Here is a 25,666-nt window from a genome sequence, read left to right as displayed (position 1 = left end):
AGGGAGAAGGCTATGTGACAAAGAACGTCAATAAATATGAGTGGGAGACCTGTAAATGACCTCTCAGGTGCTCCTGTTTTGAAAGCATCTGCATTCGAGCAGCATCTCAGAACATTAGACCCAGCCCAAGAAGGTAACTAGGAGCAGTCTTTTCTGTAGCTTGGACCAGAACTGGGATAATAACCACTATGCAGCACAGAAAAGGCCCATTCACATCCCCAGAAACCACAAGGCATAGTTAGAACAGGTAAGAGGAAAAACACTGGTGGTAGATCCAGGTATCGACCAGGATGCTAATCCCAGTACTCTCATTTTACAAAACATGAGCTGAGATGTTTAACAACTCTGCTTAACCTCAGACCTGTCTGCTCCAGAAGAACTGTGCTCCCACATCTGAGGTGAGCACTGCCTCAGAGGAGGGGCTTCTGCTAAGAATCTACTGCTAGATGTAAAATCTCTCATGTTTGGAAAGTTCATCAGTGTAGGGGCAGCTGTCTCTAATGCTGCCGGGATTTTGACTTAACGTGCCATCGCTGAAGCTAACTGTGCCGTCTGCTCCAGTGCTCTGGGTGTACCTTCAGTGGCCTCCTACAGACTAGCTGAGCTGTCCCAGAAAAACAGAAGCACAGATGATTAAATCTGGAAATAAAATAGTATTTCTTCGGTTTGCTGTTCTTGATAGATTTTAATCGCAGCTGAGATGGCTCAGTCCATGCTGAGGATGCTGCATGCTGAGCGTTCGGCTGAATACAAACAAGCTGTTCAGGCTCATCCTGCTGCAAAGCTAGAGCAGTGCCTGGGGAATTCCAGGGAATTAAAGGGCTGCACCAGCCAAAGCAGCTGGTTCGTGGCTTTCAGTTCTCAGTGTGAGCGAACTGTGGTGTTGGCCCTTGCTCTTGTGTTTTTACAGTGATGGAGATAAAACAGGGAACTCACGCCCTGGAGTTTCTTGGTTTCGGGATTTTTTTTCTGTGACAGCAAGTTTGAATCCTCAGCCTTCCTAGGGCACAAGAGTGACAAGAACTTGCTTCAGTCGAAAATGGGGCTGTTCAGTCCTGTGCCAGGTTTATCCTAAAGGGTAAACGTCTATCAGAAGACCTATTGGTTTAAGGATAAACTTCTGGTGTGAAGCACTGTATAATCACGACACAAAAAGATGGCTCTTGGCGTGAAGAACATTAGCTCTGTAGCCAGCTACAGCTGTTCTGGCTTGAAAGATCATATTAAACACAATGTCTGTTTCTATTCATAAAACTTGATGTGTTTTGAACAATATAAACTTTAATGTGTTTGAAAGTGCCTTAAGATGGTAATAATGATGAAATGCAAAGAATCATCCAAAATTTTTCTGTTTACTTCTATAATATAAACAGCTTTATTCGGTAGTTCCTGCATGGGGTGTTCAAGATTTTTAACTGACAACAGAAATCCACATATGGCTCAGAAAAGTGTTGGCATGCTCTTGTGTGAAGTTTGTTAAAACTGTATGATAGACATCTTGTTATTTAAAAAATCCTTTTCCTTTCAGACAAAATTTATTCTGTGGTTTAAAAGCTGAGTTTTAAAAGATAATTGGACAAGGCCAAGGATATAATTAGATTTATACTCACACAGCATAGTCCTCTAAGACTATGCTGTACAAGAACTCTGAGCCTGAAACTGAAGTTTGTCAGAATATCACAATTGGAAGAAAAAAAAAATTACTGTCTGCTCTAAGTGACAATTCCAGTCATACCAGGAGGTTCTCAGTATCTAAGGCAGAGATGATCTGGTGCCATTATTTACCATCCACCTTGTCAAGCCTTCTTCCTCCCTCCTATACTGGGGGTAATGCTGACTGTCAAAATTATCGGACCTGCTGGTGGTGTTTGTAGGAGGTTAAACCAATGTTTGGTCACTCACTGAAGGCTGCTGATTCAGAGCTTTTAACAAGCGTATTCAGTAGTCATATTCTTTCTGACCATCAAATCAATTGCATCTTTAAGAGGAGCAGAAAATAATCCATTTCACAAGCAGCTTAAACATTTTTATCATTTTTTTTTAGGGAATTTAAATTCTCTCCTTCCCTTACATAGAAAAGTTTCAAAGGAACATCTTCCTGGCTATTTGCACTTGCTTCCTTGTAAAGTCAAAGATGAACAAAAGCTTGCTGAAGGCATCCTACAAAAGCAAAACCAGTCAAATCGGACCAATTTGGCTTCTTTGGCTTTCTGTTAGGTGTGTAACAACATTATGATTTCTACATAGTAGCTTATTTTTGCCATTCAAACATGTGCAGCATGCACAAACATGACTCCCTTGCACAATCTTACCGTGCTTTTTTAAGCCTTGTTTTAAAAATCCAACAAGGATGTTTTTTCCTTAAAGAACAAGAAATATGAAATGGAGAGCAGAAAACTGATTTAGTTTACTCGGTGGCGTAATTTCTTTCTGAAATCTTTGTGCTATAGGCCTCTAAATGGAAAACATGTATGAACGTTGCACATCGAAGTACCCCAGTCTTCAAATATGTGTAACCAGGCAGAAAGGTTCCCTTCCTCAAAGATTAATAAAGATTATTCAAATGGTATCTTACAACTTTGGTAGCAGGAATTGGTTCTTGTCTCTGTTAATACCCGAGTAGGACAAAGATATATGAAATTAAGAAGAGAGAGAAGATGGGACAAGACAGGACTGCTTGAAACCTCCAAAGTTCAGTCGTGATCTGTAATGTTGATGGTTAGACTCAGCCTCTGTGTTTTCTGTGGCCATTTCCAAAAAGCGGTTGCCTCCAAAATCTAAGTGGCTCACGAGATCCCTCTGTTGTTAGGGAGAAAGCTTAAGATGTTGCTAATATACAAAATTTATAACAAATGCATTGCTTGCATCCAGTTTGCTCCTGATCACTGCAAACATCAGGGGAACTAAAAATGATCTGGTGTCTTGAGGTCTACAAAGTTTGGTCAGTAATAAGTTACACCTGTCTAAATGTGGTCCCACTGCCTTGGCTATCCTGTAGCTCTGTCTGCATAAAATGGGGGGTGGGGTGTTGCCTGTAGTTCAACCGCCTCCTCTTGATCCCCCACACCAACTGCAGCTGTATCAGGTCTCGGGTCATTCATCTTACCTCCAAGCTTATTAACTGTCCGCAGGTTTCTGGATCTTGTGCTTTTCTGCCCTTGCCTGGATCATTTCATGGCTGAAATACACATCTGGCCTCTCCTAGAAAAGCACAAAGGTTATTTCATTCAACTTACCCTGAACTTGTAACTGCATTTCCCACCTATGCTATAACTTGTTAGGCCTTCCCTTATGCTTTTACCTGCCTCTCTGTTATCACACATCAAAGATATGTGCTGGATCCTGACTAAATACAAGGCATGCTCCAGCGTATTTCTCTGTAAAGTGCCAGGGGCCAAGTTCTCCCCTCAGCCTCTGCGTGCGTGGCTCCGCTTTGATCTGGCAGGAGCTGCGTGCACAGGCACCTGGGGGAGCAGATCAGCTTACCTGTGGTTTCCCTCCTCTCCCTCCCAATTATTACAGGAAACAGCAGCTTTTACAGTGTAAATGAGACATTTGAAGGCTGCTGTTGTCGGAAAGTTCATCCTAATCCCATAACGCAAATCTTGCGTATTAAAGTTGTCCCTCATTAGGTACACACTATCATTTAGCACGTTGGAGGTATCAACCAATGGCAGGTACTCTCCTGTTGCTAAGCTCTAATTACCCAAATATATTATCTCTACCCTGAAGAACTTACAGTTGGAGCTTGTATGCAAGATTCATAGGGAACTTTTTGAATGGCAATTTCCCAGTTGTCAAGTCTGAGTGGTTTTGTGGAAATGACCTGACTTCCCAGACTTCTGACAGAGCACATGCATGTCTGAATGGCTGCTATTTCCTCCTTACCCAGAAGCCTTAACCTTTCCAAAATCCCATACAAATTGATTAAATAGTGTAGGGTTTCAATTCCATGAAAAGGCTGCAGGTCTTGGTCAAAAATGATCCTGGAAATTTCGGGTTGGTTTTTTTTTTTTTATTTTTTTGAAACCGAAGTCTGGTTTACTATTAAGCTCTATTTATTGTCTAATAGAAAAGATGGAGGAAATATATATGCCCTTTGAGAGCAAACTGACTAAATGACTTCCCCAGGGTCCCACGCGTACTCCAGGGTAGAAGCTGAATTGAACTTACAGCTCCTGAATATTAGTAGGGCCTTAACTACAGAATGATCTTTGTCTCGTTATGTTAACATAGTCTCAGTTATATGCTGGCTGACTTAAACCTTTAGCTCGAGAAATGAAATAAAATGCTGGAATCACTTCACTACTATTGAATTATTAATATTAACCATTTAAAGAAAAATGTCACTGTTCTAGAGGAATAGCTTTTTAAAAAGTGTTTTCAAAGGAGAAATGTTTATATTCATGTGGATTTTTTTTCCTTAGTCATTCAATAACCAGACTGCAGAGAATCATCTCTGAGAAAGCTGCTTTGACTCTTACACTGAATTCTTTACCTATAATTTGCTAATGAATTTCAGCTTAAGTGCAGTTAAAATGTAAGAGTTTGACTAGAGGATGGATTGAAAATAATAATTTTCCTTCTTCCTGTTCCCTCTCTAGGCACTTGTTAAGAAACGTTTGAATGCACTGAAGTGTTAAGAGACTGAGAGCTTGTTAAAAAGCAGAGGGGTTGCTGTTCGAGGGGAGGCAAAGAAGAAAGCAAGGAAGGAATCTGAGGAAATTTCCTTTCCAAGAAAGATTAAAAGCACTTCAATTTGAGGAAAAATAAATACCCTTTCAGATCTTCCTGTTACACACTTTAAAATCAAATGAACCAGAAATTATTTTTAGCTGCTTCTATGAGCATCAGTCTTTTATGTCTGCATTGGGACGCTGGACCTGGTGTGCACGTGCGCAGGCTAATTGCACTGGTAATGGTCTCACTGCAGCAACTGGATCCAAAATTTGCTGGATATTTAGGAATAATGGATGCATTCATAGGCACTGGGATTGGCTAAAACCAGGATAAAGTGTTCAAATATCTAGTTTGCAGTTGGTGATTCATCCAATTTTGATAAGGACATTTTGCATGAAAAAGGCTTCTTTTCCCTCAATAATTCATTGACTTCTATATTTCTTGCTCAATAGCCACTCCTAGGTTAGGCATCTTCAGGGCTGGCTTCTCCTAATGCTTCTGCCTTTTAATATCACATAACCCTTGCAGTCTTTTCAAATGCTGTAACCTATGGGATCAAATCAGCTTTAAATAAGCAGGGCAAAGTCAGCCAGAAGCTAGCTCTAAAGCCAGAGCAGCATCTCTGTCGTGGTGCTTGTTGGCTTGGGTAGAGAGTGCGTCCATGCCACATCTATCTGTAGGAGCACAGGGCCAGGCTCCGCAGGGGACAGTCCCAGGGTGAGGCAGTGCACAGGAATGACGCCTGCAGTTGCATATCACAGTAACTGTAGGGGTGAGGACAGACATCATCTGCAGGTTTTCACTGCTGGTCATCTCAAATGAGAAGTGGTTTATGTTTGTCTACCAAGACTAACACAAGGACAAGTGCCTGGGATGTCTGTGTGTGCGTTTGCCGCAAATGAAAGGACTGGGGCAGGTTCTCCATGGGTCCAACCCACTGGTACCAAATAGGAAAGGACTGCTTGACCTCTCCCCTATTACCTTCTGATCTCTCTACCCGTGTTACGTTGGTTCTGATGCTTCTTGGGCCCTGCATGGAGCTGAATCCATTTGTTAATCCGGCAGAAGATTAACCTTCCTCCCCCAAAAGAACTCTTTTTTGGTTAAATTGCCGAGTTGGCTCGGCACAGGGTCCAATGAATGCCAGAGCTGAAGCAAGGCAGAGAACAGGACTTCTGCCTTTGGTGCCGTTGTCTCAGCTGTGCTATGTAAGTCCACCCACAGCAGTTCTTGCCTGCCTCGGGGAAGTAGAGTTAACGAGGAAGATTCAAGTGTCTTAGTTTTTATGGGGTTGTTACAGGTTACCAGGATGATCTGTGGAGCAGATATCCTGGGCTGGAAGCAAATCTGATCTGACTCTCTGGAAGGGTGGCAATATACCTCTTATATTTGCAACACTAGGCTAATAGATGCGCAATGTTAGTTTGTTTGATGATTTACAGGCATGGAGATTGAAAGCATTCAATTAGATTACATGTGATTAAAGACAGTTTTGCTGTTAATCAGTGTGGATTAGGAGGATAGGTTTAAGAGTTTAACACTGAAGGGGACTTAAAAATATTTGTGAAGTACAGACTTAGCTATTCATTCAGCTGTAAGCCTTTGGGATCCTGAGAAGCCCGTGTTTCATTTCACAACAGCATACAGATGGGGGAAAGTCTGTTTACAGATGTGTCATGTTCTGTGGAAGGGACTTAGTGGGAATGTTTGCTTTGGACTTTTAGTATTATTCAGATATAGTTCTGGTTTAGCTTGGATTTCAAACAGGAGTAGAACTGGGGCAAAATTCTTGTTTGAAATTCAAGGTTTACCTGCACAAGTGCTAATACAAATTGAGCTAATGCCACTGAAGTCTTGCACAGGATGTGGGGATGCAGAAGGCACAGGGTCGGAGCTGAGCTCCCATCCCATCCCAGCTGGTGCGGACATACCACATATGGATGCATCAAACTATGCTGGGGTGGCCCATTGTTATGACCCTGTCACTCTCAGCTAGTCAAAGGAGACATTTTGGTAATGGCTTTGAATCTAGGTCCTCAAATGAAGATACCCTGAACTCTTAACAGAACTCTGCAAAACCCTGATTGCTTGGCAGATATGCACCTTGCTTTCCAGAAACCCAGGGATTTAAACAATAGCTTGGCGTGGATTAGCATTGCTGACTTTGAAAATCATAGGTGTATATTTTAAGGACTGAATTAAGCCATTTAAATCATCCAGCCTGATGCGTATAACATTATAGAGTTTTCCTGCCTTACATTCTAGTTGAGATAAAATATATCTTTTAGATATAAGGACCAATCTGTCACATCCCCCAAACAGGCTGTTCACCTACAAATTGTCCTTAGTCTTAAAAGCGCATGTAATGGTGCTGATGCCTCTAAAGCACATTAGCAAGTTTGAATAACCTCTTCCATAAAATTGGCTTTGATGTTCAGCCTAAATTGAGCCTGGACACTGAGAAGCCGAATTGCCCAAGCAGAGCATATAGGTGCCTTGGCCTGAAACTTGACTATAACTTGTGTTCTTCACCTTAAAATAACCAACCAAACAAAAAAAAAAAAAAACAACACCCAACGAAACAAACAACCAACAAACAAAAAAACACCCAAACAACCATATTGCCAGCTTGTTTACACATAATCTCAGCTAGTCTCAATACAGTTGCTATAGTATTGCTAACATAAGCATGTGGATTAGGAGTAGTAATTTTCTGCTACTACTTTTCTGGTTGAGCAATAAAATAACCCATATTGGTATGCAAGCAAGAACTTTTAAGCACACAACTGAAAATGGCTTTATCAAAATTCTCAATTAAAACAAACCCAACCCTAGCCTTAAATTTGAAAGCCTATTCATTGGCAAAACTCGTTAGCTTGTCTGTTTGTTAAAAATTCCCAGGACTAAACTCCCATCCTCAGAAAGGACAATGCAAAATGCAGTTTTAACAAAGCTGTAAGAGCGGTGGAAGTCCTCCTTTCTCTCGCTAATGTATTTCCAGCACTGTTTTGCATCCTTATGACTCTGGGGAACATAGTCTGCAAAGTACATGATTAAGCTTTATCATCATGATTTCAGAAGCCATTCTGTTACACCAAGCAATAATTCATTTTCCACCATTGTGCACACCGATATTACTGTCTGAGATATAAGCTAGACCCTGGCACTTGCACAACAGGGGAAGAGAAGCCATGAACTAGCAATAACCATTGTGTATACTTTTTTTCCACTCATGACTTTTATACTTAGTAAAGCCAAACAGGCCCATGGACTAGACTTACAGTCCTGCCATAGGCTTGGCAGTCTGGGCAAAATAAGGCTGTTTTGTTACTCTAAGGCATTTTGCTTTATGGTTATGGTTTTCTGTGGATTTGTAAGTATGTTTTCCTGGAGGCACCATTTTAATTTTGAGGGCAAATCATGACCGACATTGGATTCGTCTGTTTAATGAGATTGCTCCAGGTAGAAGTTGCTCTCTGTTAATTAAAACATTCACTTGGACTCGAAATACTGTTTGGAAGCAGGAGAGCAGAGCCCCTGGGTGTGGATGTGAGAGGGAGGTGAGGTTGGCAGGAGGTGGAGCTTTGGGGCAGAAAGAGGTGCATGAACTCTTTCAATCCCTACTTTTTCAGTCTCCCTGTACAGCCACCTCGTGTGCAATGAAAATATGAATGTGATGTCAACCGTTAGACTATTACGAGGCGCTTTTTCTGCTCATAATCCCCAGACACAAAACTGGAGACCTAGACCCCATTTCCCAAACAGGGAGGAATGTTTTCATTACTATGTTAATTCAATCTCTCCTATGATAGCGATACTTTAATTGCTCCTCTGTTTTCCTCAGACATAATCCAATTCCCTTTGGCCTCCTAGTTTATCCACACATTAATTGGGTTATTGCCTTGTAAAACAGAAGGGCAAATATATCACTTAAATTTTATCACAGACAATTAATAAGTATGACTGAGACTTTTAAAGTACTCTAATGCAATTAGGTGCCAGGCTCCCAGGAATTTCAGTGGGAATCTGGGTGCCTTCCTGCATCACACCTACTTGGAAATCCCCATCCCAAATACATAAGGAAAACTATATTTCTTTACTGTGCATTAAGCACTTCAGAGTTTCTCCTTTTCAACCTGAATTCCTGATTCTACAGTCTTTAATCTTGTAAATCTGCTTTTGATTTAATCTAGTAGAATTCCTTTTGATTTCCTTGATTAAGGATCACAGGGTCAAAGCCTTTGAAGTACGGCTGAAAGCTTCAAAGTATAAAAAAAGGCAGAGACAAGGCTTGGGGGACTGGTAATGGGACACCCAGCTTCTCACGTTCAGGACTGCAGTCCCTGTCAAAAGTGACTCCACACTTCCTCAAGCTTGTGGCTGCGGGACTGGTGTCCATACCCCAAAATCTGATGGGGCTGCTGCGTAACAGCCTTGTTCAGCAAACTTGAAAAGCTCTGAAGCTTTCTCATCTCCCCACACCAGCTTGTTGTGGAAAGGAGCTTATGCTGGTATGGCCAGGTCTGTGCTAGTTGTGTGACAAGCAGACGCCTCTGAGCCCTTCCTGTTTCATGGGCACTTTTTCCTATGAATTTTTATTACCTGTGTCAAGGAACAATGGACCAGGATAGCAGCACTGGAAATTGTTAGGAAAAAAACAAGTGGACCATCAAGAATGGCCCTAATTCATTTTCATTTGAGCAGTGAAGGGAAATACCAGGACTAAGCACACTGGGGAGATCTTAGCCCCTTCATGGCTGTTTCAAGCACCACTTACAGCGATATGGTCAGAAATACCCTTCATTTGTAATCAGAACCATGTGCCCTGTGACTCCTTCAGCTGGCTTTTCTTGGAGACAACACATTGCAACAGAAAGGGAGATGGCTGCTATGTACTCCCAAAAGTTTCTAGTGACATTACTATTGGGAAACAATGAACAAATAGCCACCATTGCTACAAAGCTTTCATAAAAGAAACATGTGCTGAACTGTGCCCTCTTATTGTTGCTTATTTGCGGTGTGAATCAACCAGCATAAAAGCCAATAATGCATGATCAAAGGGTGAATACTAATGATAAGATTATTATATTAAGTCATAGGATAGCCCTTCCGTACTAGCAAAGGTATTATAACCATGCCCTACCTACATAGCATCTGTGTAGTGGCAACAATCAATTTTCTTCAAGCTAGCTAGGGAGAAGTAAGAATTGCCAAAGCAATGTACACCTTGTACTCTCTCTTCCTATAAAACACAGAGTGAATAAAACTGACAGGGATCATTTTGCTTTGAGTGGTTTTCAGATAAAAGCACTTTCCACCCAACCTTAAATAGCATAGGTATTATAGTGGCCAGGGAAAAGCATACATTTTGTAGGCCCCTGCAGGAGTTGCTAAAATTGAAACTAGAAGTAAGTTACAAGTGGTGTGAGAGAGCTGGGGACAGGTACTCCTCCAGTGTAGCTCAAGCAGGGACTGAAGACCCAGGCACAGCCCTGGCAAAGGCAAGACAAGATGTGTATAAATGCAGCACTAGATTGTTGTGATAATTTATCTTGACCTGTAACATATGGTACCTGGTAAACCTTCATGCATTAGGGAAGAAACAAGTTTTCTATAACAAAGGCTAAGGGACGTTCCAGGAAGCTGTACTGCGCTGTATCTGTCTTAGGGACAGTCTTTACATCTCCTCTCAAAGAGGCTGATGTTGGCTGCCGTAGGATGTTGGTTTGCTTAAACCACAAAAACCCAAACCAAATAAAGAGAATTAGTTTTGGTCCAAAATTATTTTCTGTATTGGAATCTTTCTCATTTCAAGTAATTCATGGAATTAGAGTCAGTAACTTTTGCTGAGATGTGAATTTAGGCTTTTCAGGAGGTATCGTATTCCAAACTTCAATGGACAGAGGGTTAATGAGCATACTGGTCAACCTGGGTGCTTCATGGAGCTAGGCAAAGTGTTTGCTTTTGCTTCGGACTCTTCTGTGCTATTCCAGATGGGCTGATCAGAGTCTCTGGAGGAGCTGGATTCTCCATCATTACAGACAAATCTCCAATATCTCAAAGGTACAGTTGTCCAAACAAGCTGAAAGCTTTGTGTGGAGTGTCTCTAACCTGTTACGCTAAGTTGGCTATGACTGTCATAAGTATCATCTTAAAACCTACAGGCAAATCTTGTGTTGTGTCTGCAGTTCTTCCATTTCCAGGAAGCACCTTTAATTTAAATAGAAAAAGTCTGGGTAATTAAAGCAATCAAAATGCTGTAGTGAGGAATGTGCCATCCAGCTGTGATTGTGCAAAGTACAGATGTTTCCTTTCTCCCCTCTGAAGAAATTAAAGGCGTCAGTCTTGTTTCAATTCAGCCAGGGTTCCCAAAGCTCGCTTTACCCATTTACCCCCATTCCTGCTACTGGCTGTAGTTTTTCAGCTGTATGCCTGTATAGAGGGAAGTGTTCAGCTGCCTGGGTTCTATTCATGGAAGACAGCTTGGGAGCACCTGAACTAGCCTGGCCTCAGCACAATACCTGACCGAGTGGACTTGTGCCAGTGTGTCCGGGAGCGCAGGCTGAGCCTTTCAAAGGCTTCCTGCTGTTGTCTTCACAGGTTTTTTTGCTGCTACTCAGCTGCATGCTGAACCAGCCAGCTTATAGGACTGAGCGGTGAGTTTTCCCTTGGGGAAACTTCCCTGCCATTTCATTTGGAAAATAATAAAAATGAAACATTGAGATTTTCTTTGTAGCGGTGGATTTGGAAAAGAGGGAAATGACTGCAGTAGTGCTCTGTTAAATGCTCACTGCCACAGGGGAAGGGATGTTGCTGCTGCTAAATTTGGGGTGGATTAAAACTCCCTTGTAGTATAGGGCAGAGCATTTTCATTTGGAGCTTGGAGTCCATCCAAAACAGAAATGCAGAAATACAGATCAAGCTGTGATTCTGACAACTGCTCAATCCCATCCTGCCATCCTTTTTCCCCGTACAAAAAAACAACCCAAGTTTTGGTCTCAGGCCTTTGGTCTTGCTTTTCTTTTTGGTTGAGGGTTCATTTCAGGTAAATGCTGTCAGAAAAGCTTGCTCTATTTCTTGAAAACTTAAAAGTACAAGGATTCATTCGATGAGATTTTTTTTTCTTCATTGCAGGATTCAGAGATTACACAAAGGGCCAGGAGATACTTGTTGGGTTGGTTTTTTTTTTCATTGCAAAAATATCTTAAATAAGGTCTTTTACAGCCTCATAATCTTTATTTGTTGTTGGGCTTTTTTAATGCTTTTCAGGATTTATTAGCTGTGTATACGGAAAACACCCTAAAATCTGATAATCTCTAATATCTTTACTCAGGCTACTGAGTTGATTGCACTTTACCAGCCTTTGTGACATCTTAAGTACTTCATTGAAGATACAGCTATAATAAGATTATTGCTAGGTTATTGGCATTAAATTTAACAGTAGCCACAAGGTTTTAAAATTGTTGCATACATTAGAAATGGGATAAAATGTATCATTGTTTATGCTGGAATTTATTCACAGTTCTTTAAGACAGCACTGTGCCCAGATGAACTGGGAAAACCCTGATCTTTTTGCTGATAAGAAGCTGAGCTCCCATCAGTTTTGCACTAACAGAATCAGGCTCACAGAAATAGCCTGAGACACAGAAATCAAAATACCTTTTGAGTTGGTAGCTGATCTGCCTCTCTTATGTAAATGGGAGGTGGGCTCCAAATTCAAAGCAGCACAGGGAAGTACAGCACTGATTTCCTCAAACTGTCTCCCAAATGACCAAGGAGTCATGGGGGATTGGGCATTTTGCCCCAGTGATTTCCCTGGTCTGCTCTTTGAGATTTGTTAGCTTGGCCCCATTCGCCCTAGAAGAGCTGTCTGGATTGAATGGTCTAAAACCTCTAAGATCAGCAAGAAATTAGCAAGCACAGATGGGAAATTGAGTCCTGTCACTAACTTTGAACAGGCAGTGTAAGATCTCAGGGATAAATGAGAAGGCTTAAGGGAAATGTGGTGCTTAAAGGACTTTATTACTTACATTCTGTAGCACTGATTTTGATTAATAGCTCTTTAATGCTAGAAGCACCATATCCAGATCAGAGGGAGCTCTGCACACTGGAGCTATACAGGGTCCCCAGATCTCAGTCTAAGAGGCACAAGCATAAGATAATTCATGTAGTTGTAAAAAATGGGGTGGCAGAAATGGGAAAGAGGGCGAAGGTGTTAAAAGTGCAAGTATCTATCAGATCTGTTTCAGTTAGGATCAGCCGTGGTGCATGCCGCGTGTTCAGAGGTGTTATTCTGGATTGTTACCCTGGTACGTCTGAATGGCGTTGAGCCTGGGGTGCTCAAAATTGTGACTGTGATGTGATGCAGATTGAGCTGCTACTTTGTGTGCCGTGACATAATATCCCTAGCCCACAAGGACCATCCGAGGCTGAGAGGTTATTTGATTCCCAGGGATGTACAGACTGTAACTTTAACATCCACACTTGCTCTGTCATTCTGAAAATCAGCCGTTTGGCTGGCATGAGATGTGAATTTCTCATTCGTACCAGCTGGTACAATGCGAGTTTCAGGACTGTTTTAACTGGAGAGATCTGTGAAGGTGGCAATAGCAGTTGAAGCTTTATCCTTTTTTTTTCAGACTTCTGGGTGAATGAATTGTATGCTCTGTTTATGACCTTGATCTGAAGATGACCACTGTCTTTACAGCCTCAGCATAAGTCTTACCGGGAAAAGTGTTATCCCCTTTCAGAGCAGAGCGAGCCAAGGGCTGTGGTCCTGAGGTGTCATGCAAGCCCAATCCAGCTCTGCTTTCCCTGGCCACAGCTGGCCCAACTCCTGTGAGATTAACAAGCCAAATTCTGATCTCAGTTATATTTGTGGAGTTGTCCCATATTCATCCCGAATAAATCAGTCTTATCCTGCTCAGGAAAGCCAGCTAGGTTTTGGTCCCAATTAAGTCAATGGGAATGTTGCCATTGATTGCAGTGGGTTTGGTTTCATCTGCGGTTGAAAGCTTTCAGTTTAATTTAACTATTTCCTACGGGAGAAGGCAGTACTGTCCCAAACCTGAAATAAATATTTGGCATCCTCTAAACTAGGCAGCTCTCATCTAAAGGTGCACTGCATTTCCCAAAGACTGCTGCAATATTTTTGGCCAGGATGTTTCCCTTTCATGCTGAATCAACAGCTCTAATTAAGCATGATAACAAAATATGAGGACTTCTATGTAATTATGGCAATGGCACCACCTGCCTCTAATTAAGCTGCCAAAACATTTGGTCTAAAATGGTGCAATGAATCAGAAAAAAAAATTATATCCAATATTTTGGCAACGCAACAAGAGGCTGGCTTTCCTCACATAATTAGCTTTAACAAAGTGTTGTTAATCTGATTTCTGATTAATAGACTATTTAATCTTACAGCAGTCTGACGGGACTCTGAGCTGCCTCTGGTTTAAGTTTTTACCAAAAAAAGCTAAGATTTCTAACGGTTTTAGGGGATATGCTTATATGAGAAACATCAGATTTTCTTATTATTTTCATTGTTCTTCATGAGAGCCCCAAAGGTTACATTCTCTGAATTCACTGAACTTTTAAGCCTTTCATTAAACTGGGAGCCAGAGGAAAAGCTAATTTTTTTCCTCTTCCTAATTCCTCGTGCAGAGTAGTCACTGGTATGACTAATTGGGGGCGGACAGGTGCCCAGAAACCTTACAAGCTCTGCACATTTTAGAGCTGCTGGTTGGCTGGCAGAAAGTATCAGCTTTGTGGGCTGCTGTGATGCCCTGGGGTGTTTGGTGGCTAATGGTCTCCCCCTAGAAGTGCTTCTCGGGTTGGATTTAATGACAATGAGGAGGAGAATATAATGTGTAACAACAGCAAAGCAGCCCAACCACTTTTTCAGGACTTGTGTGGCCATTTGGGTTTCAGAGCTGTTAATGTAACCTGGCATGTTAAATCAGACATGATCAACACTGTAAAAGGGCCAAGCATACCAACAGTACAGATGGGTGGCAGATAATGAAAGCAGCCAGTGGTGTAAAACTGCTGATCAAACCACGTTAATATATGGGACTTACATTTCTGAATATCAGCATTTGAATATACCAGGATGAAAACAGGTAAACTCTGTATTCACTGTAGATGCCAAACCTTTAAAAACAAGTTTTCAGCAGCTTTCTTGTGTCCTGCCCTGGCTGCCTTAAATTTTTTGGGGGCATGATTTCTCCACTGCCTTGTGCCCCCAGTAACAATTGGTGACTCCATAAAGTGCGCTGCTTTCTGCCAGCCATGGTGTTTTATGTCTGTTCTCTTGCCCTGTTGGGTCTCTTTCCCATGGCAGTGTCTGGGCTGGATTATCTACTCCCAGTCCAGCTGCAAAGTCTTGACTAGCTTTAACATTCAGAGGAGTTTCAAGAAAGTCCAAGAACTTCGCAGCTCTTGGCTATTTGTAAAGATGACTATTAATTCAAAAGATTTGTTTCAATTTCTCAGCCTGAAGTAATGATAATGGCAGTGTTCTTGTATCTGGTATATTGCTGGGACAGTGGTGAGATTTTTAGCATTTGAGAAAAGGATTCCTGGTGCAGTTGCCTGCTCTGACAGCACAGATTTGCTGGCACAAATGATACTCCCTTTGTAGGTTAGACAGCCTTTATATCCATGTGCTCAAACGCCCTTCAGAGTTGGGTGCAGAAGTCCATTTGTTATCTCTGGGCTGCCTTTCTGCAAGCAGTAGGTTGGTTATGTAGTAAACCTTAACAGATTTGCTAAACAAAAACTTAGTTGACAGGTTGTACCATGACCTGCCAGGAGAGAGGCAGCAGTGTAAAACCGCCTCCAGATTTCACCTACTAACAACACTTGAGATGTGGAGCATCCTTAATAAATGCTTTCTGTACAGCTGCATGATAAGAAGAAAAGATGAGGGTCAGAGGTCTTATTTCATGCCGATAGAGTGCGTGGATCAAAACTCCGATGTGATGAGTATCCAGCATGATCTGCTGAAGCCGCAGGAATACCCGGTTACTCACCACACACTGGGACTCCAGCCGACAATAAAAGCCAGGAACTCTGTTAATTCCCAAATCTTGTCAGTGCACCGCCCTGCTACTCCAAAACAACAGCAACAACCCTTAGGTGACCTCACCTCTCGCACACATTGGACTGGCAGATGAAATGCTTATGACTTTTTTTTTTTTCCCCTCTGCTCTCTATCTTATTTATCAAACATGTTTTCAGATGCAGATTTGGGAATACCCTGTGTTTACTTTTAAGTGTGCTTGGTAAGATTTGTTTTCTTAACAGCTGATCCAAGAACTGAACAAATGAGCTCCTGAGCTGGTCTATAGAAGGAGATGGCTAGGGTCAGTTTAATGTTTTCCATGATTAAAGTACACACTGCTGAGTAAATACAGGGACGAACTATATATTATTTGACTAGATGCTAATTACGGTGAACTCTTCTTGACTGTGCTTCCTTTATAAAAGATGAAAGTCAGATCCCTCAAAAATCTCATATTTAGTTCATTTGGAGAAAAAGGTCTAGTAAATAAAACAAGTATTACTGCTTTAGTTTGTATCACACTTCTTTTGCATGCTAATCCGAAGTTCCCTTGAGATAATTTGACAAGAAGGCCATTAATGCAAATTTAAGCGTGACCTAGAAAGGATTTATTTTTCATGTACCACATTGATTCTCTGCTATTGTTACTTGTTTTTCTTTGTTTTAAACTGTCTAGTGTTTCAGGGTTGCCTTTCCTTCTTTTTTTTTTCTCCTTTTTTTTTTTTTTTTTAAAATCTCATGACCATAGTAGCATAATTCACCTCAAAAGAGGTGTTGCTTTCAAATAAAATGCTTGGGGAAGATATGAAAATGTTGCATGGAAAGAATGGAGTTTATCTGGCAAACCCTAGGTATAGTTTGGAAAAAACTGTCTTTGTAGCCAATTAAGAAAAGTTTACTTTAATTTCTTTTACTTTACTGGAGAACTTGTGTGCAAGTTTGCATTATAGATACCTGAGCTTTCCCACCAGATGTCGTCTCAAAGCCTCCACTGTCCAACTGTGCCAACTGGCCAACAGAATTAAAGAAATACAATGAACCTAAAACTACTGCAGACTACAGGATTAAACATTCTTTTTTCAATTGCTCAATCTTGTTTCTGTAATTTCTACGCATAAAAAATTTTGGGGACTCTAGCTCTGACCTTCATGTGAGATACCTAATGTAGAAACAAGCAAGAACAAAAACAAACACTTGAGAATCTCAGCACTTCCGAGTTTGATTATACATTGTAAAGAATAGAAAGCTCCCAGTTACCTGTCTCCCTTTAGCCCTTTGCACGTCACTTCAGGGCTCTTACTATTTTTGTAATATAATATATATGGAAATAAAGTATGTAACCTTTCCCAAAGGGATCTCAAAGGTCTGTGTCATCTTTCACTAAGCCCTCCAAAAATATGCCATTGCTTATAGTCAGGAGACATAAATCTAGCTGGTTTCCAGTTAAGATGCAGCCTATTAGTATGTGTTGGTAAAAACCTGTGCTTTTTTTTTATCCCCTTTGGACTGCTAATGGCAGAAGAAAAACGGTTACTTTCCTTTTAGCTCCCGAGTGTGCTGGGAGGTTATTGCTGATGGTGGCACTGAGAATGCACGCAAGGGCGCACACACAATTTGCTTCTGGGTTAGTTAATAATTTTCCCTTTCGGGTCGATACGTCTGCTTTATATTCGGCTGAAGAGAATGCAAAATACTTCCTCATGTGGTGCAATGGGGACAGTGAGCAGTCCTGAGGCGGAGGGAAGTTAAATGACTTGAGGTTACGGAGTAATTGAAGCAAAGGTGGATCGAGGTGCGAGTCCCGCTGGAGCCAGGGCTGTGCCGCCAGCGCTCCCGCTCCTGCCCTGGCCGGGGAGCCGCGCCGGGAGCGACGCCGTCAGGAACGAGCTCTCCCTGACACCCTGCCAGCTTCTGCTGCCGGAAAACACATCCAGTGTCCAACCCGCTTGACCCCCTGTCTGAGTAACTTGTTTTGCCATTTGTCACTGCCAAATGTTTCTTTATTCTGCCTCAGTCACTTGGTTTGCCGCTCATTTGACTCCCTGCATAATTAACTTTGCCAGCCAATTGACTCGCTGTGTAATTATCTTTGCCAGTCACTTTGGTCTCTGCATATTAATCATGGTGTCTAACAGGCCTCGGGGCGGGTTCCAGCTCGGTGGGGCCGGCAGCAGGTGCCGGTCAGCCCTCGCGCCCACCGGGCACTGCCTGGCGTCGGGGGAGAGCCCGAGGGCCGCCGGCGCAGACAAGACCTCTCTGAGCTGAGACCACAGCACGGCCAGGACAGCTGCAGAGACACGCTGCCACTTGCTGCTTCTCTTCTCTGACCTGAATTTAACTCTGCTTCCCAGCAGTGCCCCCCTCCAGCCCTGCCCCTCCTCATTTAATTGCTCTCTTTTCATATCGCGTCTGTCTGCCTTTGTCGGCTTCTCTGCCACGCTTCCCCGTGCGCTTTACCACACTCTGGTTGCGCAGACTAGCCCTTCGCTCCCCAAACGACCTGCGAGGCATCCACAAATTCTTTGTTCAGCTTCAACTGGGGGGGCTGTTTTTGCAGGATGCCTTGGAAAAATTATCTGACTTAGAGTGACAAGTGTGAAGAGCAGTTGCAGACAGTTTATACATCCTCCTCATGGAAAATAAACCTGTTAGTGTATGCCATATGCTACAAAGAAGTGGCTCTTGGCCACACAGCTGAAACACTAGACCCTTTCCTTGACTCTTTGTCTGCCCGTCTATTTGTCTTCAAAGCAGCAGCCCCTTACAGCTGACACTTCTCCTTCTGTCCTGTTTGCCAAATAGCTGTGGACTTTGTAAATAATGTACACCAAAAGTTTTGGATGGTGTTGGGAATAAATAACGTGGTGTCGGGAGTAAATAACGTAGTGCCTAGGTTTATCATCTAATCGCAGAATAATGTACTTTGGAAAATGATCTTGCCTGCCTACCATTCAGAGGGGTTTGGTTTTCTCCATTGGTGCACTTTGCCTTTAAAATCTCTCCAGCCTGTGCTTTGTTCTGCCCCTTCTGCCCAGCTTCGGTCTAGCCCCTTTATTGCTTAATCAAATTTTGTACTACTTCATTCCCCATCGGATACACTTCAGGTCTAAAAACACAATCCAGCACCAAAACCAAACAGACTTCCAATCTAATTTTCCCTGACGGTGTTTTCTAGTTTGTCTGGACAGATAAAATCTATTACTAGGATTTTGGCCTCTCTTTATCCTTTTATATTGACTGGTTATTTCATAGTCCAGTTATTCTCCTTGCTTAGAGGACCTATAAAAAATTCTTGTAAAGAGCTTTTTCAAATCCTCTCCCCATTGCTCAATGTTTTGCATTTGTATGTAACCAACAATGTCTTGCAGAGCTTATTTTTCTGAAGTATCAAGGAAGATAAATCCCTAAATGCATTTCTGAGATACAAAGGCACGAGCCTATACCGTGCAATGGAGCACAATGTTGTTATCTCACCTAGTTTTGATTGAGGTATCTCCACAAATAGGACCTTTCCAGCTTCTGCAGTTAGTAGGGTACTAAGGTGAGGTGCTTTTGCCCCACCGTCCAGCCCTGCACAGCCGGGGCTGTGCTCAGCACAGTCATGCTCAGAGCTCGCTCGTGGACCTTGACATGGTGCACCACTGAGTATGACTGATGTGAATATTTTGCTCATGTCAAGGGGAGACAAGAATTCCCCTTCCTCCCAACTTGTCTTTTGGTCTCCAGCTTTTACATTCCCTGACATGTTCCTTGGAGAGCCTGAATTATTGTTGTTGGTGGTTTTGTTTTGCAAGAGTATGAGTTCTTTGGCTGACTAATGCACAGACAAATCATCTGTCCTGGCTTGGTCTTCCCATAACTTCCGCGTAACAAAAGGAAAAGGAGTGATCACATCTCAGCTGTCCTGTGCTCTCACGCCTGCGTTTCAGTCTGGGGCAAGATAAGGGTACGCTGCTGGGAAGAGATCTAAAGTTCACAATCTGGAGTTTTTCTTCTGAGGTTTAACAATTATTTTTTTTTCTTCTTCAGAAAAAATGAGTTCATGTGTGAAGTATGACTGCTGTTTATTTTTATTTTTTTTTCCTGACGTTTCTCTGCTCTGCCTCTCCCGACAACTTTGAGCTGCAACAAACCCACTCAGAAACGCACAGAGAGCTAGTTCTGACTGGTGCAGACAGTGTGGCTGCTGAAATTTGATTTCGGCACAGGAAGTGACATGGCCGGAGCAAATTCCTCAGCTTGACATTTAAGAGCAAATATAACATCATTGGTGGTTTGGCTGGGGCTGTTGTTTTGGACTAGGCTTGGGTCAGTGGGAAACACAGCAACAGAGGGGGTGTACTAACACAGCCTCATGTTGCCTGCTCAGCCGGGTGGAATCTGGGGGACAAGGGGACAACTTTGCATTTTCCCCAGGTCAGTCCCTACCTTTGCGGATGTTCAGACTTGAGGCTCCATGCACAGGGAACTCCAACAGAAAGGAGGAAGGAAACAGTCCTTGCAACGAGCTAGCTAAAGATTAACCTTGCTGACTAATTGAATGCTGGGAATGAAAAATGTTAAAACAAATATGCTAAAGAACTGGGCTCTATTTTTCCTCTTATCTGCTGATGGAGGGTTGTGTTGCCACCTGCCTGGGTCAGCATCTTTGGATATTAAATAAACCCAGTCTCCTTCTGTGATACAGTGCAGAGAAGTTAATTCAGCTCTATTAGAAAAGTCTACAGAATAAAGGAAGCTAATAATAGCTTTGAGAACGTGTCCTTCAAGTTATATTTCACACCATCTAGTACATGGAGATAACAATGTTTACTATCACTTTGTAAGTATAACTCTCTGGATGACTAAATCAGAAAGTAATGACATGCAGCTGCCTGCTGTATTTCTGTTTTCTCTTTTATTTCTTCGTCTTTCTGTAAAAGAGCTTAGGGTCTGTGACCCGCTCCCGTGGGAGAAGCAGGAGCAGGTTTCCCTCTAGGGAAAGCCTGGCACGGGGGTCTGGCTGCCCTCCTGCAGCTGGAGAGATGTGGGGGCACAGACTACTGCTGCCAGGGGACTTCAGCTTCAGTGACGGAGTAGGTTTGGTTTGGGACTCCTAGTTTAGTCTCTTTACTGTTGTCTGAACTGCTGGAATGTCTCATAGTGGGGATGTGAAAGAGTGAAGAGGTGGTTATGAGCAGCTGGGGTCTGCTGTGCTGGCTCCCGTTGTGCAGCCAGAAGCAGCTGGAGTCACCAGCAGGAGACCCCATATCAGAGCACAGCACAGGCACCTGGGTGAGAGACTGGGGAAAGGCAGCGACTGCTCCTGCGGGCAGTCCTGGTGTGGAATGAGGTGCTTTGGGGAGGTGTCTCGGGAACTAACTTTACATTCAAGACCAAACATTGCCACTAAACCACATGGTGTTACAGATGGTGCTGGTGGGATGCCAGTTCAGAACAGAGCTTGCCAGGAAGGGACCCTTCAGCTGCAGGACATGTTGCCACAAGAGGTCAAAATGTTACCAAATCTTGGTACCCTCCAAACTCAGCAGATCTCTGTCTTTACCTGAGTTGACCTGCAGTGATGACTAATTTCCAGAAATGAGGGAGAAAAAAGAGACAACAGTGGAGGAAGGGGGGACAGGGATGCTGTTAGAAATCATTGGCCTTTTAAGACCTCCTTTAAAGTCTTTCTATTATTGCGAAGATGAGCTTGCTATAAACTCCTGAATGGACAGACAGAGCCTGAGATGCAAGAGAATGGGCCTAAGACAGTTTTCTATTATCTAGGAGATTTCTGTCTTAATAGGAACTTTCAGAGCCAGCATGAGAGTTGAGCTTTAAAATTATGCCCCTGTAGGAACAGACCATGTTCTGATGGAAAAGGCAAATAAATTGTGTTTTGTGATATGATATTGGAAACACACGGAATTACTCTGCTGGTTCTCAAGTCACACAAACTCCATCACAGAGAGCGAGCCTAAATGTCTTCTGGGGCAAAAATAAAAATCACTTTCTGTTCTCACTAAGAAAATACTTCGTTCCTACAGGGTAATACCTGATCAAGGTGGCTGCTCTGTTCATCTTGTTGAGCTCTGCAGAGAGTTTTCTTCTCCACTGTGCTGCTGAGCCCTTTCTACTCTTGTGCACACATTTTTCTTTTAATTTTTCTTTTGACAGTATTTATTATCTCAACCTGCAAGTGTGAAATTAATGTTTACATAATTTGAACCAGTTAAAACTAATTAAAGTAAACTGTCACCTTCCAGGTTGGGCTGAAATGGAGAACAGTCCATGCCCCGCTACACACACGCATACACCCACCTGCCTGTCACACAGCAGGACTAAATGGCAACAAATCATAATGTCAGGTTAGCCGAAGCTTCGTTACCCTGCTGTTCCTATGTCCTGCAATTTCAGTCATCGGATCAAAACTCTCTCCGCATTCAAACCTGCGATTTACAGAATAGATTTTGTACTTTCAGTCTTGCCACTACTTTATTTACTTTACTACCTTTACTCACCGCTTCTGGGTGGTGTCTCCTTCAGGGACGCTAGCCACAGCTTCCATTATTGGTTGCACCATTTATTATAATTCCGCATTATTTCCTTTTCTGCCAATGGCAATCACGTAAGAGCAATGGATTTTTTTACCTCCTTTCAGTTTAAATATGATCTATATATTTCAGCCCAGCTTAATAGCTCTTACATTAGCAGTGCATTTCTGTTTGAAGATTTTAATTGGATGCATGTTCCAATAATTCCTACAACAATATTTATTTTTCTGCCAAAACCCGGAATTCAATAAAGAGCTTCCCTTCATGTTTTACAGGGTTTTAAAGAGAAAGAATCTAATGAACAATTTTTGGTGTTACGCTTTTTTTTTTTTTTTTTAAATCTGCAATTAAGGGAATGTAATTACTTTTCACCTTGTCTTCTGTTTGCTTTTTGCATTCCACTTCTGTGCTTGGGGTATGAATCATGTTTTATTTCTTGACTGGAGAGCAGTCATGGGTGTGCTGCTGATTCTGTGTCTGGTCTATATTTTTGGTAGAGACACTCAGCTGCTACAAATCAACAAAGGAGTCAATGAAGGCAAGTTGGTTTAGATGAACAAAGGATGCGACCTTTGATCTTCTGCAAGAGAAAGTCCTTGACCCTACCCCTTTGAAACATCTAATTTAAAACAAAAAGTACATGACTGTCAATCAAACACATACTATTCTTCTCTTGGTGAAGGTTTGCTCTTGCAGGCTTTTCTCCTGCTCCTAGGAATGCAGTTGACAGAATTCAGATAAAAACCTGATACCTAAGGAAGACCCTTCAGCAAAATGTTTGTCCGGCAGTGTTAGAACTTGCCCCTGGATAATGAGTTAGATCCACCTTTATCATTCTCTTGCAACTCTCACGCAATTAAGCAGCTGATTCCAGCATTCGCTGAAACTTACTGATGATTATCAGCCTGTATCTGTTCATGCTGACAATCAGTTTTACACTGGTGGAGCAGAGTGGGCTTGGACCCATCTCTTGCAGGTTACCTGCCTACGTACAGTACTTCCTTTCAAACCTCATGCTGTATCACTGATGCAACAACTTTGCGGGCTCAGCTGAGCTTTCCCTTGAACCTGCTCTCTAATTAACCACTGCTTTAAGTTCTTATCAGCAGATTAACTTACTGCAGAAACATTCTGCATTTCCATAGCTTCCATGCCACATAGGAACGTGGCTTCTGTCATCTTGCCACAACCTTGACATTACTCAACATGTTAGCTGCAGTCTTAGAAGTTTTCCAGACCTTTTAATCTTTACTCCTCACTTAATATTGTTCCCTTCAAATAGACATCATTCCACCCACAGACAATTTGCCCCATGGGGATCTAAAGCAAGCTGGGTTGAGTAAAGACCCATTTCACACATGGAGGAAAACACAAGATAGATAAGGACTCTAAATATAAGTCTCCATTTAGGAGGACAATAAAGCCTGTGCTTAGATCCATTCCTGTTGTAATTATTGGTGTTACGAGAGCTATAGAAACTACAGCCTTATTTGTACTTGCTGTTGTACAAATATATAATGAGAACGAAGTGTTAAGTCCTGAAAGACTGCCTAGCAATGTAAGAATAAAGTCAACAGGGAGATCCAAGCAACAGACAGGAGTATGGAAAACTTGGCAAAACCTTTATCTACAGAGGGATTCACTGGCCAAAACAAATTACCTGTTGAACAGCGCTGTGAGTTCTGTGGGTATTGTGACAGATCCTCAGTCCAAAGCACATATTTATGTCTAATTGAAGAAATTAAAGTTTAGCATGTGCTTCAGTGCTTTGCTGAATCAGGGCCATAATGCTGCCACCAGCCATTTGAATGCTGGACGGAGATGAGCTAAAGAATGTGTCTGGTATCAGTGAAATTCCTTACCGACTCCCCAATTGGGTACGTTGTGTCCAGCCAGAAAAACTGAAGCCCCTTTATGTACTGGGATTTTCCACTCTGATTAAACCATCTCAATATACATTCCCGAGGCCACTGATGTAAGAGATTCCTTCCAGAAAAAAACACTGTGTAAAGCAACGCTGCCAGGAAACAGGAGCCCTCACACTCAGTGCCTGCATTTATTGTAAATATCCTGACTGAAGTCTTTTGTGCAGAAGTTTGAGAAGAAGCTTGTTGTTGTCACCCTCTTCAACTGCACCATTGTCCAAGTCTGGAAAGAAATTGGGATCTCATCTGTGGTGAAAAAAATCCATCTTAGAAAATGAGATGAAATACAGTAACAGCAGAAATAGCCTGAAAATGGGTTTGCAGTGAGAAAGTAAGTTTCCTGGATGTCTTGTCAAAATAATCTTCATCAACAAAGGACTCTTAAATGCTACGGGATTTTAGCTCTTTTTTTTTTTTTTCTCTTCTGTAATAGTAGATTCAATACATCAGTGCTCATTTCCCAAAAGTGATGCTCTCCCTGACCCTACGGTCACAACATGACCCTCAGCCCCTTGCTTCAAACAAATTCAATAGCTTAGCAGCTTTTTGTGGAAGGAGCCAGCTCACCTCACCCTTAGGCATTTCCCAGAAGCAGCAAAATTCAAGGGGAGTTTTGCAGCTGAGCAGGGTAAAACTCTTGAGTGTTTGTGCTAGGCACTCTACCATGGCTGAACCACACACTTGAGAGCTCTTCTGCTGGAATCAACAAGCCCCTTGTCTCAGTACTCCAAATATGCAAAGCTCCTTTATGAATTAAGCAGCTAAAATACATACAAAAGAAGCAGCCAGTTTGTTGGCATACTAATAGTATTAAATGCCATTATACTGTTAAGCATCAAAGGCACTGAGCTTGGACCAGAGTTCTCCCTGGCTGACACCACTCAGTGACTGGAGGCTAAGGCATCTGGGCGGGCCAGCACTGACCAGAGGAGCGCCTCTGCTGCCTGTGAGTACACAGCCACGGCTCTGTGTAAGACAGCATCCACAGGTCCTTTCAAGCTACTACTAAAACTTGAGGGTCTTCCAAAAGACCTGACCGCTTGCCAGATTCTCATTAAGATGTCAGAGCTAAAGACAGAGATTGTAATGTAAAATGAGGGGCAAGGATGGGGCTTAGTGATGAGAGGCTCCAGCCATTATCCCTGGGGGCAAACGGAGATGATGCTCCTGTGGTGGCTGTGGACAAGCTGCACCTGCCCTATGACTGCTGACAGGCCTCACCTGGTAAAAATTATCACAACGCTAACAAAAGAGCACAAATATTTACGAAACTTGAGAGGGTAGTATCTTAGAGAGTGAAATCACATGGCTTACTTGGTGTACCTTTCAATTTTTGATAAATGCCTCAGTGAAAACATAGACAATGTGTCATCATAGATACCTTTCTAATTAAACTGAGAACATACCACATCTATTCCTCAATGTCCAGTGCTCTTTCTCCTGGGTGCAATTCACAGTGC

Source organism: Charadrius vociferus, unplaced genomic scaffold (genome assembly GCF_000708025.1).
Source record: "Charadrius vociferus isolate BGI_N301 unplaced genomic scaffold, ASM70802v2 scaffold370, whole genome shotgun sequence".
Classification (NCBI taxonomy): Eukaryota; Metazoa; Chordata; class Aves; order Charadriiformes; family Charadriidae; genus Charadrius; species Charadrius vociferus.
Note: the sequence above shows the minus strand (reverse complement) of the source record.